The following is a 15443-nucleotide window of genomic DNA, read 5'->3' as shown; positions in this document are numbered from 1 at the left end:
ACGCAGGCGCCCCGGACTCGGGCCGCTCCGGCGCGCAGACTGAGCCTCGGCCGGCGATCGGGGCCCCTTTGCGCGGACCGGGGGCTGGAGGGGAGGAGGGGAGGGGAGGAGAGAGCGGCGGGAGGGGGCGGGGGAGGGGAGGGGGCGCCGCCGCCCTTTCATCCCACCTCCCAAAGGCGCCCCGGCGCACTCTCGCACCCCGACTCCTACCCAGCGCCGCCCCGGCGCGGCTCCCCCGGGGGAGGGGGGTCTGCCCCCGCTCCGCCCCCGCCGCGGCCGCCGATCGCTTGAGTCTCTCCGCCTGGCCCCCGCCACCCGGGGCGAGCCCCCCGGAGCGCCGGGCGCCGCGCCCGCCACCCCTCTGCGCGCCCGCCCGGAGCGCGCCCCGAAATAGCCGGCCTGCCCACTTCAAAGGGCCGCTCGGCACATCAAAGCGCGCGGGCCGCCCGCCGCCGCGGCCTCGCACTCACCAGGGGTCCGCGCGCGCGCTCCGCGCCCAGACCTCGCGGGCGCCCCGGGCAGGGCCCCGGCCCCGGCCTCCGGATCGGCTCGCCGCCGCGGCCCCAGGCCCCCCCGGGCCGGACCCGGCGTCGGGGAGCATGGGGAGGCGCGCGGCCGGGGAAGGAGTGCGGGGAGCCCGGCGGCGAGGGAGGCGGCGGCGGCGCGCCCGGCCGCCCCGCGTCTGCGGAAGATCCGAGTGGGCCTCGCCCCGCCGCGGCCGCCCCAGCCCCCCGGCCCCCCGGCCCCGCCGGCCGGGCTTTCGACGCGGGCGCCGCTTCCAGCAGCCGCTCCGCGCACCCCACGTCCTCCCGGCGCTTCCAACAAAAACTGCGCCGCGGACCTTACTGTGCACTTCAAAGGCGCGGGCCGGCGCACGGTCCTGAAAGGGAGGTAAGCGCCCGGCGCGCCCGCGCCGCCACCGGGCCCCCGCCGCCCCTCTGCCCGCCCGGCCGGCTCGCGGCCCCCTCCCCGGCCCTCCCCGACCCCGGCAGGGCCGGAGCTCCTCCCGCCCCCGGCGCCCGCGACGCGGCCGGGCGCGCCCTCGGCTTCGGCCCGGGGGGCCCGCGGGGCAGCCGCTCGGCCGGGACCGTGCCTCCGCCCCACCTTTCAGAGCGCAGCCGGCGGCGGGGGAGCCGGGCGCCCGGGGCCCCTGGCGGCCCCGCGATCCATGGCTGCGAGCGCTTCTCTTCACTTCCCGGCGCCCGGCGGTACCGAGTTGCCAGGACCTGATCAAAGCGCCGCCGGCCCCGCGCGCCCGCCCCGCCGCCCTGATCCCGCCGCGCCAATCCCCGCCGCGCTCGGCCGGCCCGCGCCGCCCGCCTTAAAGGGGCCGCGCCCGGCCCGCCCCGCCGGGCCCCCGCGGCCGCCCGCGCCCGGCCCGAGTTCTGGTTCCGCCTCTCAAGTGCTCTGGCCTTTTTGCTCCGGCTTCCTCCGCCAGCCTGTCCCCGTCCTCCCCAGCTCGGGAAAGCAACAGTTTATTGTAGCATCCTGGCCATTCTGAGAACTGCAGGCAGGCAGATTCCCCCCCCCCCCCCCATCATCAAACACTTTTCTACCTCTGTTCAAGCTTCCCTGGGAATTTGGGCTTAGAGGAGCTTGTTTAAAAAAAAAAAAAAGAGTGCTAGAGCAGGGGTGGACGGCTAAGTGTCACAGGAGGAACGCGCAGGCCTGAGCCAGAAGTCGCACGTGCTTGTGTTAGGACCCGGGTGCGTCGGTGGGTGTGTGAAGATGGTGTGAATCTGCCCACAGAGGCCTGGGGGCTGGAAGTGGGCCCATAGCCTCGCTGGGAAGCCAGCCTCAACTCCCTGCAGATTTTAACCCCACATTCCCAACCTGGCCATCAGGACCCTCCCAGCAGGTACACCCCCATCTTTCTGTATCAGCTGCATCCCCCACTCTCCGTATGTTGCATATTAAACAGACACGGGATGTCTTTTCCCCCATAGGCTCTCAGTGCTAATGTAGTGAAAACTCCTCACCCCACAATCGCCTCTGAGTCCCCCCAACATCCACCCAACAACCATCTGGCTTAGAATAATAAGAAAATATACCACAAACCCAGAACATTGTTTATTTACTCATCTATTGCTATAGAATGATCTCTCATATGATAAGCTAATAATTGATTGTTCCTCCTCTTAAAAAACATAAAGGTGGAGCCCAGACTTGTTGCAGAAGGGAGAGGAGAGCTTGGCGTCCTCAGACGTGGAAGCACTGGCTTTCCACCTCTACTGTTTCTTTATTTACCTTCTTAGTGAATTGAATGGACAGCAAAACCTTTCCAATGCAGAGGGGCCTTAAGCCTTCATTAGGCCTTTAGGGCTTTAAAACAGGCAAGAAACATGTTTCTCTGGCTGCGTAGGTTTCTGCAGGGAGAGAGGCCACTGAGATGCTCCCAGGACCGGGACCAGGGCCCAGAGCTCCGGCGAGACGAGCCGCCAGGGCTTCTCCATCCCTGAGACCTGCCTCTCTCTGTCCGCGCTCTGCTCCTTGGGCTCACCCCCCCCCCCGCCCCGGGTGGCCAGGCTGGCGGGAAGCCAGTGGTCCAAGGCCAGGAAACGCACGGCCACTTTGGGGCGGACCAGTGAACAAGAGTGGCCAGATGACTTAGCTCTGGATTGGGACCGCTGCTGGGTGTGAGGAAGCTGGAAGCCAGTCCGCGTCTCCCCAGCCTCTCAGAATGCCACACACCCCCTAGGGGACCGGAGCTGGCCTGGGGTTCCCAGGAGCCTTTCAGCCACAGAGGGTGTGAATCTAGGACCAGAAGGGGAGGCATTGCCATGAAAGCATCTACAGTATAAACAACAGCAGCGTGTGCGTGTGTGTGTGTGCACAACGTACACACACACACACACACACGCAATGTGGGGGAGGGGAGATCGCAAACTCCAAAATCAAAATAAACAGAGATCAGGAAGAGTCGGCTCTGAAAGGCAGTGGGCACTCGGTCTTCACGGGGGGCTTTCCTTCCCGCCAGCTGCCACCCCCTCCTACCCGCCACGCCCCCCGGCCCCAACCACCCCAGGCTTGGCCTTCACCAAAGGGCTCCCCCTCTGCTCCCTAGGAGCCCAGCACTGGGCCCGGGAGCGAGGGCGGGCTCTGCCTGGCGCTCTCAGCAGTGAGCACTTGGAGAGCCCGATTTCCAGAACAGGTGCTCGGTCACCTTGGGCCAGCGCCTCCCCCTCGCCCCCCCGCCCTGTCCCCTGGTGGTACATTTAGCGCTGGGGCTGGGCCAAACGCCCAGAAGCCAGGAGCCCCTCAAGCCCCCGGGTCCCCGACTACTTGTTGATATTTCTGGAGGAGGAGCCAAAGTCCCCTGCTTCTCCCCAGCCCCCTTCTCAAGATAGCACAGTTTTCCATTTTCCCCTTCTCCCTGGCAGCCGCAGCGTCATGTGACTGGTTGTAATCCTGCACGGTTGCCTGGAAACTGGAAAGCAAGGTGATGGATTTCTGCACATGCTCACTGCCCCTGCTTTGAAGACAAGCCCTACGGAGGATCAACAGCCCACTTGGCCTAAGTGCAGACAAGTTTAATAAAGCAGAGAGTAATTCTTTTCTGGAATTAGGTACCGGGCTGAAATCCTAGAATCCCAGAAAACGCAGGGCTCCCTGCGAGGCACCTGGCCAGATCTCCAATCTTGAGTCAGCCGGACAAAACCTCCTGGGGCGGGGGCATGGGGGGTGGGGGTGGGGGGAGGTCACACCAGCTGCGACTTCAGAAGAGCTCAGACCCAGGACATCGCTCTTGAAGAGTCAGTGACTCTGTCTTTTATTTCTTTGGAAAACTGCCACCTTAGACAATGCAGCTTTGTGTGGGGAGGGGGTGGAGAGACACACAGGTAATCTTTCTAGAGAGACTGCAGGTCACCCAGCTGCTCTGAGGCGCTGTGTTTACCTGTAAAGTGGAGGGGACACCCCTCCAAAGGCTGTTGTGAGGGGGCGCCACGCTGGACACCCACGGCAGTCCCTGTAGTCACCCTTTCCTCAATAGCCTGTTAGCTGTTCTGGGAAGTAACTCCCATCTCTGAAGCAATGATGCCCTCCAATTAGGGGCCACGCTTCTGGCCTAGGGGGCTGGAAACCGAGCAGGGGGCGCCTGCAGAGGGGACCCCGACTTCTGCTGTCCTCCCAGGAAAGGGGCAGGGCTCGGTGCATAGGGGTCTGTGCTGTCTGCTAGCTCTCAGAGGCCTTGTACCCAGGACCCCAGAGAAACCGCAGCAGCTGCGGCTTCCCTGGTGGTTCAGTGGTTAGGGCTCTCTGCGTCCGATGCAGGGGTTGTGGGTTTGATCCCTGGTTGGGGAACTAAGATCCTATGGTGGGTCAGCCGTAAAGAGTCCGCCTGCAATGCAGGAGATGCAAGTTCCATCCCTGGGTCGGGAAGATCCCCTGGAGGAGGAAATGGTAACCCACTCCAGAATTCTTCCTAGGAAATCCCAAGGACAGAGGAGCCTTGTGGGCGATAGTCCACGGGGTCGCAAAGAGTCGGACGTGACTGGGAGACTAAAAAACAACAATATATCTTTGGCAGCGTCTTCCAGCCAGGGGAGGCCTTAACATGGGGTTTAATCTAACCCACCATTTAAGAGATGAGGAAAGCGAAGCAGAGAGGAAGGGAGATCTTCCCAGGGCTCCTTGGCCCACTTGCAAGCTGAGCTGGAATCCCCTGGGGCCTGACTCCTGGTCCATCCTCTCCGCTCCACACTATGGTCAGCAGACCTAGGCAGGGCTGCCCCCGGGAGACCCAGATCACCCTGGGTCCTTGGCTTCCATGACAGGACGGATAAATATCATTTGATGAACAGAACATTGTAAATCAACTATACTCCTAATAAAGTTAAAACAAATAAATCACCAACTTAAGTGATAACCAAAAAAAGCTGAAAAAAGTCATCAGCCATCTTAATTAGTACAATTCTGAAGGTAATCAAATAAAGGTTAAATAAAGGAAGGTTGCTGTAATTTGGGATGCATTCCTAAAGCATCATCGCAGGGCTTAGGCTGGAAATGCTGAGGAAGCCCGTTCATTCAGCTCCTACCAACGGGCGGCCTTGACCTCAGAAATGGGCTCCCTCTGGCCGGCTCCTGGGTGGTGCTGCCAAGTCTTCAGGGGTGACAGGTGTTTCCACAGTGTCTCCGTGGGGTGGGTGCAGCTGAGGGTGGGGTGGAGACCCCACAGTCTGGGAGGAGGAAGGGAGCGGGAAAAGGTGGGCTCCGCTTCCTGCCCCTCGTGAGGGGAGGGGGAGGGAATGGCAAGGTGGGGATTTTCAAGCCACAGGCAAAATAGCAAGGTCTTAGGCAGCCCCATCCCCAGCAGTTTTGGGGAGAAACCTATTTTTAATAAAAATGATCATCTTCATTCTCTTCAATTTAGAATGAAATTAAGCTAAACAGTCAATCCTAAAGGAAATCAACCCCGCATATGCACTGGAAGGGCTGATGCTGAAGCTGAAGCTCCAGTACCTTGGCCACCTGATGCAAAGAGTCGACTCATTGGAAAAGACCCTGATGCTGTTTGAAGTTTGAAGGCGGGAGGAGAAGGGGACGACAGAGGATGAGATGGTTGGATGGCATCATCACGCGATGGACATGAGTTGGAGCAAGCTCTGGGAGATGGTGAAGGATGGGGAAGCCTGGCGTGCTGCAGTCCGTGGGATCACAAAGACTCGGACCTGACTTAGCAACTGAACAACCACAAAGCTAAACAATAATTTAAAACTTCCTAATCTGATTAACCTTCAGGTGCTTTTAATATTTACTATAAATGGAGCTAGAAACTGCTGGCACGGCTGGCGTCCCACCAGGAATTTTCGTGGAGATGGGCTTTCAGGAGCTTGTCACCAGAAGAGACCATCCAGAGTCAAACAAATCCAGAAAGAGGTTCTGAGTTTTGAAGTTCTCGCCACCCGAGTGTCCAGCAGATTCACACACACAAAGGCTGTTTTCAGAAAAGGAAGTGAAAGATAGATAGGGAAAAAAGTCCCTGAAGTCAGCATTCCAACTGGCAACACGTGAAACTTTGTAAATAAATAGGTCTGCGTTCCTGAGCTCCGGCCCTCCGTGGGCCTTGTTTTCTGCCCCTGAAGTTTTGTCCTGCTCCCTTTAAACAACTTCTGGAAGGGGCAGTTGTTCTGGCCTTGAGATCAGTCCCCTTGTGCCTTCACGTCAGTGTTTCTTCATTTGTTCTAAGCATCTCTGCCAGACGCTCCGAAGAGCTGGCCATGGAGGCCCAGGACGCTTGGCAGGGCCCTGGGCTGCCCCGGAACACCTGGGAGGTTCTGGATTTGCTCCTGTTGAGCCTTCCCGATGTCAGGTCCTTGGCGATGCTCTAGCGAGGTCCTCATCCCCGTCTGCTGGGCCTCGGAGCACTGGTGCTAGAAGGCTGACTTTCAAGAGGCGTCTGCGGGTGCAGTCTGCTCTGCCTGCCCTCTCACTGTCTCCCCCGCCCGCGATGGACTCTCCGCCTGGAAACCGTCTCAGCAGGTGAGAGCCGCCCTGACTGGGCGGTCCCGGGCCTTCCTGGGTGGGCGCCTGCAGCTCTCCTCTTCTCAAGTCCTGCTCGCTTCTTCGGGATGCCCCTCCAATGGTGGCCGCCTCCCTTTCTGGGCTCCTCCCCATCAGGCGTCTTCCTCTTTCCATCCACAGCTCCAAGCCCCTCTCTCCAGGGACAAGGGCCTCCCGGCCCTCCAGCCCCACCTCCTCACCAGCCTCCTTCACCCTCCCATCCTGGGCCACGGGGCCACAGGTGCTTAGAATTTAACACCGTTCAAATGGGACCGCCTTTGCCCCTCGTAGAAACTAGGCGGTCTCTGTCAGGCAGTGACCCTGCGTCCTTGCTGCCTCCAAGCAAAACCTGGGCCCAGTCCAGTCTCCTCTTCCTCACGTGCCCCCACCCAGCATCCAGCCCTGATGCTGCGGCCTCCGAGAATCTCCCCAAATCACCACCTTCTCCCCATCTCTGCCACTACTACATGGCTCTGACCCTTCTCTCTTGCCAGGAGCAGCAACATGTCCTAACTGTCCTCCTGGCCTGCCCTGGGGCCCTTACGTGATGCTGCCAAGAGCGTGCCAGGCGCTCTCCAGCTGACTGTGTCCTTCCCACCTTCAGATCCCCGCCGCTGCACACGACCTTCAGGTCAGGCCCAGAGCTCTGTGCAAGGCGATGGGGTGGTCGGCCGGGCCGGCCTCCAGTTACGTGTCCACCTCACACAGAGTTACCATCCCTTCTTCTGTGCCTGCACGTCAGGAGTCCCCTGGCCGGCCGGCCGCCCCTCCGGCTCCTTCAGGCCTGGTCCCTCTTGCCCGGACTGGAGCACCTCCTCCCGCTGTCATCCTCCGGCGGCAACCTGGAGCAGAACTCGCCCACTGAGCCACAGGACCAGGACGCAGGGCCACGCTCCAGGACACTCGCATCCCTCAGCCCAGCCCCTCCCAGGCACCAAGTCGGGACTTGATAACTGGTTGAACCATATTGTGGACAGAGGTGGAAGTGAAGAGGGGACCAACTGGGGACCGTCTGCCTGGACTGAGCCGTCAGTCCCAGAAGCGCCCTTGCCAGGGTCCAGCCTTTAGTCCTGAGTCAGGACAGCTGTTGATGAGATGAGGATGAGATGGTTGGATGGCATCACCGACTCAATGGACATGAGTTTGAGCAAACTTGGGGAGATAGTGGAGGACAGGGAAGCCTGGCGTGCTGCAGTCCACGGGGTTGGATAGACTGAGTGACCGAACACCATCAACCGCTAGAGGATGTCCCCTGAGCAGACAAGGAGAAATGACCTGGCATTATCCAGGTCATTTACCCAAATGGCTTCTTAGCAAAAAACCTTAGTATCCCACCCAGAAATTAAATGTGACAACTGAACTTCACTCCTGTACTAATGTTCTCTTGATAACCACTTGCCCCAATAACTTGAGCACAGAACAAGATACAGTAATTTACTGAAACTGTGAAGTTTGTCTTGATAATACCGAGGAATTTCTCCAACACTTAGAAAACGTCAGGGAAAAATTAAGTGGAATAAACACACCATGTGCTGGCCAGCTCATCAGACGACGAAGACCCAGAGAAGACGCCACCAGCTTCACAGACGATGAGGCCAGAGGGCCGCCTCCAAGCTAATAATACTGCTGCTTCCCCTTCCCTGAAATAAGAATGTGTTTTTTGCAGAATTGAAATTTTTTTTCAAGAAGATCAAAACTTTTCACACAAATCCATCCATTCACAAATCAGACAATGATCAAGACCTGGTGGCTTGATTTGGGGGCCAGAACATTCAGTCACTGGAAGGGAGTGAGTGAGGGGCCTCCGCCCTGCCCCCGCCTCTATTCCAAGGTCAGGGGCGACTGGGACCCCTGGGCCAGGTGTTCGGCAGGTGTGAGACGGCCGCCCGCTGGGTGGGGTGGCGGGCGGAGGGGTGTGACGCCTTCCTGGTGGAGTTTGGCCCCCCCAGGAGCCCCCGGCTGCAGGACGGTTTCTAGAGGCCAAGACCACAAGGCCGGCCTGGGCGAGCTCTGCCAGGGGCCGGGCGGCGGGGAGGCCCTTTACTCACGTGGGCCCTGGCCCTTTTCCTGGGGGCCTCCTCAGGCCCGCAGCTGCTTCACCCAAACTTGACTTTTCTGAGACTGCCCTGCACCCCCAGCCCACCCCGGGGCCTGACCTTTTGCCCCCACCAGGGGCGCCCCCGCCCCACCCCTCAGCTAGCCCTAGGGTGTCTGGACTCTGGATTTCCCTGAGAAAAGGTGTCAACATTCAACTCTACAAGACAATGGCGGGGCCTGCCTACCCTTGGCAGGGAGCTCCCCGCCAGAAGGGCCTGGGAGCTGGGACTGGAAGGAGGTGAGCATCGCCAGGTGCAGCACGGGAGGAAGGGAAGCGGCGGGAGGAAGGGAGGCTTCGAGACCCAGTGCTGCGTTCCCGGACTTCGTGCAGCTGTCAGGCAGGAGAAACCGGGGCGCAAGGCGGGGCTCCGGTCGCCTCTGAGGCCGGGAGCCTGGGGGAGGACGAGCCTGCACCCTGCAGTCTCCCCAGGAGCGGGTGGGCCCTGGGGCTCCCCAGGTGGCGCTGGCGATAAAGAAGCTGCCCACGCAGGACCCCAAAGATCCCGGGCTCAATCCCAGGCTCGGGGAGATCCCCTGGAGGAGGGCACGTGCCTGGAGAATCCCGTGGACAGAGGAGCCCGGCGGGCCACAGTCCTTGGGGTCGCAAAGAGTCAGACACAACTTAGCAACTGAATAACAACAACCCCAAAGCCTGGTCAGGAGGCGCATGTGCCTGTGGGGACCCGGCCAGGGCTCCCCCCCCCCCCGCTGGTTCCCACTGGGCCCTCATTGGCCATTTCAGCTCCGCAGACCGCCTGTCTGTTCTCCATGCGCTGTGCCCCGGGGCAGGGAACAGGGGCAATTCTGGGCCCCCATAAAATTTCACCACCCAGTTTAGAAGTTGATTCACCTATAAATATACTGTTTGAGGTGGGCCTCACCCAGGGGCGCCCAAGGCAGGAGAAACTGGGCACGAGGGGACGCAGAGAGGCAGTGAGCCACGGCCACCCCGGCACGCTGCTACCGCCCTCCTTCAGCTCGTGGCCTGTGCCGGCTGCGACCGGCATGTGAAGGCGCTAGGTCTGTCCAGGGCTGCTCATCAGGACGGCCTGACGCCCATGGAGCCCCCGGAGCTGCAAACCGAGCCTCTCACTGCTCTCAAATCCAACGCAGTGGAGTGAAGGGAGGACCAGAGGAGTCGGCATGAGAAGCAACCACACACCGGACTCAGAATCAGGAAGGAAACCACGTCTGACATCCTGAGCCTCCGCCACCCGGCTGTGACCTGAATAAGCCGTAGCCATCGCCATCTATCTACCCATCTATTAATATTATCTATCTGTCATCTATCTGCCTATCTATCCACCCATATATCTGTGTGCTTAGTCGCTCAGTCGTGTCTGACTCTGCAACCCCATGAACTGTAGCCCAGCAGGCTCCTCTGTCCATGGGATTCTCCAGGCAAGAATACTGGAGTGGGTTGCCATGCCCTTCTCCCAGGGATCTTCCCAACCCAAGGATCAAACCCAGATCTCCCGCATTCCAGGCAGATTCTTTATTGTCTGAGCCACCAGGGAAGCCCCATCCATCTCTCTACTACCTATTAATCATCTGTCTTCAATCTGTCTACTATTTGTCCATCCATCATCTATCTATCTATCTATCTACTATCTATCTATCTATCTACTATCTATCTACTATCTATCAATCACCTATCTATCCATCCATCCATCTATCATGGATCCATCTATCTATCTATTCATCTTTTCGAGGCCTTCATTTTCCCATCCACAAGTGGAGCTGAGGATAAATAACACTTTGTAAGCGACAAATCGTCAAGCTGTCCTTTTTGGTTTGTGGCCTGGTTTCAGTCCTGGGCACTCACAGCCTCGGGATGTTGTGAGAACCAAGATGAAAGACGCGAGGTACCCGTCATGGAGCCCGCAGGGTGACCCAGAGCGGGGGCGTGTGAGGCCCAGGCGGCCGGCCCTGGGGACCCGGGCAGGGTGACCACCCTCATGCAGTAAGCGCAGGCGCGGCTGAGTCAGGCCTGCACCCCGCGGGGCCGCAGGAACCCCAAGGCCGGTCTGTCCTCCGAGCAGAGGCGGGGCCGCAGCCCCCAGGGCCCCGCCCTCCTCGGTGCCGTCTCAGTCTCAGGGGACCTTCAGGCCGCGGGCAGTAACCCGGCCCTACAGAGGCCTGGCGGCCCTAGACCAGAGACTGTCCCGAGCCGTTTCCTTTCTGACGAGGCCTCAACGGCTCGGGAGCCGCTGTGACTTCCAAGTCTGGTCCTTGAGACCGGGACGTTTGAGGCCTCAGCTCAGAGTCCACGGAGAAGGAGATGATCACGGAGGGGCCGGAAAGACGGGGAGGGGGCATCTGGGCGAGAGACGCGGAGGGGAACCTGGCCGGCCCCTCTCCCCCGTCAACCACCACCTTTATCAGCCTGTTTTACAGAAAGTTACGGGGCAGAACCTGCTACAGCAGAAAACACTAATTCAATCCCTTGCTCAGTAGTTCTTAGAAATTTTAAGACGGTGACGTGTGTGTATGCTGTCACTTCAGTCGTGTCTGACGCTCCATGACCCCTCGGACCGCAGCCCACCAGGCCCCTCTGTCCATGGGATTCTCCAGGCAAGGACACTGGAGTGGGTTGCCGTGCCCTCCTCCAGGGGACCCTCCTGACCCAGTGATGGAACCGGGGTCCCCGCACTGCAGGCAGATTCTTTACCACTAGTACCTATGAACTTGCCCCCTCCCTGCTAAAATGCGGTATGAAGAAAAGGCCCCAGGGGACGAAGTGGGGAAGGGAGGCGGGAAGGGCCCCTGGACACCCCTGGGGCAGCCGGGGGCAGATGGTGCGCCCCGGGCTGCCGGCAGGAGGACAGGGGGAGGCCTCAGCAGAGACGGGGAGGCCGGCTGGGGTCCAACCCCAGCGCGTGACCTGGAAGCTGTGGAGCCTCGGGCACAGGTTCTGTCGTGTCTGAGCCTCCACGTCCTCCACTGTGAGGTGGGGGTAAACCACCTTGTTCCCAGGAGGGTGAAGTGAGCAGATGGGCGTAGAAGTCGGTGTAGCCAGCAAGGTGTGCGCCTCCCTGACTTCGAGAATCAGGCCGTGTCCTCCCCCAGGAAAATGTCTGAGATGCTCCGGGGAGCCCGCTGGAGCTGGGGGTGCTGAGTACAGGCCAGTCACCCCCGGCCAGGTGGGCGGCCACCCTCCAGGCTCGCTCCCTCTGCGGACGGTGTCAGCAGGCAAGGCCGCCCCAGCCCAGGGAAGGGTGATGGGCTGCGATCAGGTTTGGAAATCTGTGTCAAACCCAATTCCAACCAGATGCGGCTGGCCCGCTTCCAGTGGCCGCCTGCCATTCCAGGCCTGGCCAGGGGAGGCCCGTCCACTCTCATGCCCGGGCAGCCGGGCCTGTTTGTTCCCCGAGTCCTTGGGTCCAGACTGACATGCTCACCTCCCTGTTCAGACCGTCTAGGCCATGAGGAGCTCAAGGACACAGCGAGCCTGGGGAGAATCCACCTGCCTGTCTTCCAGCCGGACGGGCTGGGGGGGGGTGGTGTGGTGGGGGGGGCTGATGAGGAGATGCAGCGCAGCCTCCGCGAAGGGGCGCGTGAGCCCGGCCTCCCCATCCCCGCCATGGGACGTGCCCCCCGAGCCACAGATGGGCCCCTGGCAACCAGCCAGGAAGCCACGCTTTGCTGGGTTAAATATGGTGGCTGAGAAAAACCCAGGCTGCCGCCACCACCACCCAGAAACCAACCCAGCAAAGAGTGCAGCGTCCCAGCAAGAGTCGAGAGGAAAGGAAACCCAAATGTTTTGAGTTTCGCTATTAAGCATACTTTCCAGCGAGTGTGCTCATGTCTTGAAATGAAACAGATGAAAGCAACATGTGTCAATGGTTGTAGGAAGACAATAATGTCATCAACAGGAAATAGAGAAATTGAACCCTGAAGCCTCAGCCCAGAACTTAACTCTTCCCCTGCCCATCCCCAGAGCCTTCTGCGGGAGTCTGGAGGCCTTTCCCCAGGGCGGGGGCCCTGGGAGACCCCCTGCAAGGGTGATGAGCACCAGAGAAGGGCTTGCTTTGGTTGGTAAGGGCTGATGGCTGTGGCGGGCGGGGGGACAGCAGCCCCCGGCCCTGGAGCAGCCGGAGGGGAAGCCATGCAGCCTCGCTGTCCTGAGCGGCTGCAAAGCTTTGGCTGTGGGACCACAGCTACGAGGTCTTGGCCAGGGCAGGGCAGGCAGCTGGCAGAGGCAGCCCAGCCCAGCCAGCTTGTTGGCATTGGGGGCACGGGGGGACCCTGTGGGCCCCAGGGAGCACTGACGGCTGCCTGGAGGCCAGGGGTGCAGGCAGGGCAGGTGGGGTCTGGGAGATCCCCCTCCTCACCCAGCCCCCACTCAACAGGGCAAACGAAGTACACCCAACCCCTCTAGCCAACCCTCAGAGAACAGGGGGGACACGCTGACTGTGGCTCAGTGAGTGAAGAATCTGCCTGCAATGCAGGAGACGCGGGTTCGATTCTTGTGTCGGGAAGATGCCCTGGAGGAGGACATGGCAACCCACTCCGGTATTCTCGCCTGGAGAATCCCGTGGACGGAGGAGCCTGGCGGCTGCAGTCCTATCATGTGTTATTGGGCTCTGCTTAGTCCCTCAGTCGTAGAGTGAGGGGCTTAAACAACAGACGTTTATTTTCTCTCTGGAGGCTGGAAGTCCAAGATCAAGGTGCTGGAAAGTTTGGTTCCTGACTAGAACCTTCCTACTGAGCTTCTGTGTCCTCCCGTGGAAAAGGGGGAGGGAGCTGGTCTCTTCCTCATCTTAAAAGGGCAGTAACCCGTCATGGGGCCCCACCCTCACGATCTCATCTAAACCTGATTGCCTTCTAAAGTCCCCCCTCCATAGTCCATCATTTCAGGGTTTGGGGGTTCAGTACACACATCTGACAGGAGACAAGATTCAGTCCCCAGCACTAAGTTTTAAGGAGCGTCAAGGTCGGCCTGATCCACCTCTGCAAATGGTGGCCCCGTGCCAGCCACTGTCTGAGGCTCAGGAGCCGTGTGGGTGACAGGCAGACCCAGGCTTTGCGTTCCGGGAGCCCTCAGTGAGTGAGAGACCAGCCCAGAGGTGGACGACATGGCACCAGCAGACCGAGGGTCTCAGTGGAGATGCCCGAGGGATACGGGGTAGGAATTGGGATTGCGGGCAGTGAGCCCACCCGGACGAGGTAACGCGAGGAGGAGGGTGGCCCTGGGAGGGGCGAGCTGCTTGGGAGCGAGATGCAGCCCGGGGAGGGGCAGGGCCCCTGCAGAACCTCCCCCAGGAGGCGGGAGGCCTGCGGTGGGGGTGGGGGGGAATGGCACGGAGCTGGCATGGCCAGATCGTGGGGATCCAATCCTCTGGCCTCAACTTTGCAGAGAAACTTTTCCTCGTTTGGTGGGAAGCAGTGTCGCTGAGCTCTGCTCTAGGAAGCGCCTCCTGTGGATGGGCAGGGGCCGGATTCCATGAGGGCTGGGCTTCCAGAGCAGACGGGAGTTGCTGTAATCTAAGAGGTTGACCTTGGTTAGATTGTTGCTGCCGTTCAGTCGCTCAGTCGTGTCTGACTCTTTGTGACCCCACGGACCTCAGCATGCCAGGCTTCCCTGTCCTTCATCATCTCCCTGAGTTTGCTCAAACTCATATCCACTGAGTCAGTGATGCCATCCAGCCATCTTATCCTCTGTTGTCCCCTTCTCCGCGTGCCCTCAATCTTTCCCAGCATCAGGGTCTTTTCCAGTGAGTCAGTTCCTGGCATCAGGTGGCCAAACTATTGGAGCTTCAGCTTCAGCATCAGTCCTTCCAGTGAATATTCAGGGTTTCCTTTAGGATGGACTGGTTGGATCTGCTTGCAGTCCAAGGGACTCTCAAGTCTTCTCCAACACCACAGTTCAAAAGCATCAGTTCTTTGGTGCTCAGCCTTCATTATGGTCCACCTCTCACATCCATGCATGACCACTGGAAAAACCACAGCTTTGACTATACAGACTTTTGTCAGCAAAGTGATGTTTCTGCTTTTTAATACACTATCTAGGTTTGTCATAGCTTCTCCTCTAAGGAGCAACCGTCTTTTAGCTTCATGGCTGCAGTCGCCTTGGTTAGATATTCACACTGGATTTCAGCAGCTGCCTTAGGCTGGGCTTCCCGGCAGCAGACCTGAGATGGGTGTTCACGTGAACCATGAGGACACAGTCTCGCAGACAAGGGAGCTGGGGTGTCCATGCCACTGCTGGCTCAGGGCTGGGGACCACACACTCCAAGCTGCAGGGCTCCAGCAGCTTCCAGCAGAGATGCAGGAGGGAAGGCAGAGGGTGAAGCAGGAAGCAGTGGGCACCCGGGCTGGAAAGCAGACACTGAGTGACCGCTGACTGTCCAGTTAGGACACCACCCAGGGACGCCCCTGCAAACCACAGCACTGGCCTGGCCAGGAGTCAGGGCGTGGGAAGGAGTTTTGGGGTTCAAATCAAGGACGTCACGGGAAGCCCAACACCCATACCCAGGATCACGAGAACTATGGCTGAAAGACCTCGTCCAGCCGTGGATGGATGGGACCACCACAGAGCAAGGGGCACTGGCCCCGCATTAGCTCAGCGCTGACGACGACCTCGTCGGCCACTACAACGGGCTCCTGCAGCCAGGAGCTGTGCCCGGGCCGCTGTTGTTCAGTCGCTAAATCATTTCTGACTCTTTGCAACCCCAGCGTCTGCAGCCCTCCAGGCTCCTCTGTCCTCCACTGTCTCCTGAGTTTGCTCAGATTCATGTCTCCTGAGTTGGTGATGCCATCTAAGCATCTTGTCCTCTGTTTCCCCCTTCTCTCTCCATGATCACAGCCCTCTTGTGGTGAAAGGGCCTGCAAAACTCAATGAA

At 59.8% G+C, this 15443-nt stretch overlaps 1 protein-coding gene and 1 long non-coding RNA gene across 5 annotated transcripts in view; one reads left to right on the top strand and one right to left on the bottom strand.

Annotated features, from left to right (window-relative positions):
* Positions 1 to 1301, bottom strand: part of AXIN2 (axin 2) — a 28006-nt gene extending 26705 nt beyond the window's left edge. For 2 of the 4 annotated variants that reach the window (XM_043443681.1, XM_043443912.1), the window contains exon 1: positions 1105 to 1301. The gene's annotated coding sequence lies outside the window, so the exon portion shown is untranslated. Of the gene's footprint in view, positions 1 to 470; positions 796 to 1104 lie in introns of those variants that run through there. The other 2 variants (XM_043443996.1, XM_043443755.1) reach the window with 2 other exon arrangements.
* Positions 1302 to 5596: 4295 nt separating this feature from the next.
* LOC122425572 lies at positions 5597 to 10370 on the top strand. The gene is made up of 2 exons (XR_006264925.1): positions 5597 to 6480; positions 6996 to 10370. It is a non-coding gene; the product is annotated as an uncharacterized LOC122425572 (long non-coding RNA).
* The last annotated feature ends 5073 nt before the right edge of the window (positions 10371 to 15443 follow it).

This window comes from Cervus canadensis, chromosome 1 (genome assembly GCF_019320065.1).
Source record: "Cervus canadensis isolate Bull #8, Minnesota chromosome 1, ASM1932006v1, whole genome shotgun sequence".
NCBI lineage: Eukaryota > Metazoa > Chordata > Mammalia > Artiodactyla > Cervidae > Cervus > Cervus canadensis.
The sequence above is the reverse complement of the archived record's forward strand: the minus strand, read 5'-3'. Positions and strand labels throughout refer to the sequence as shown.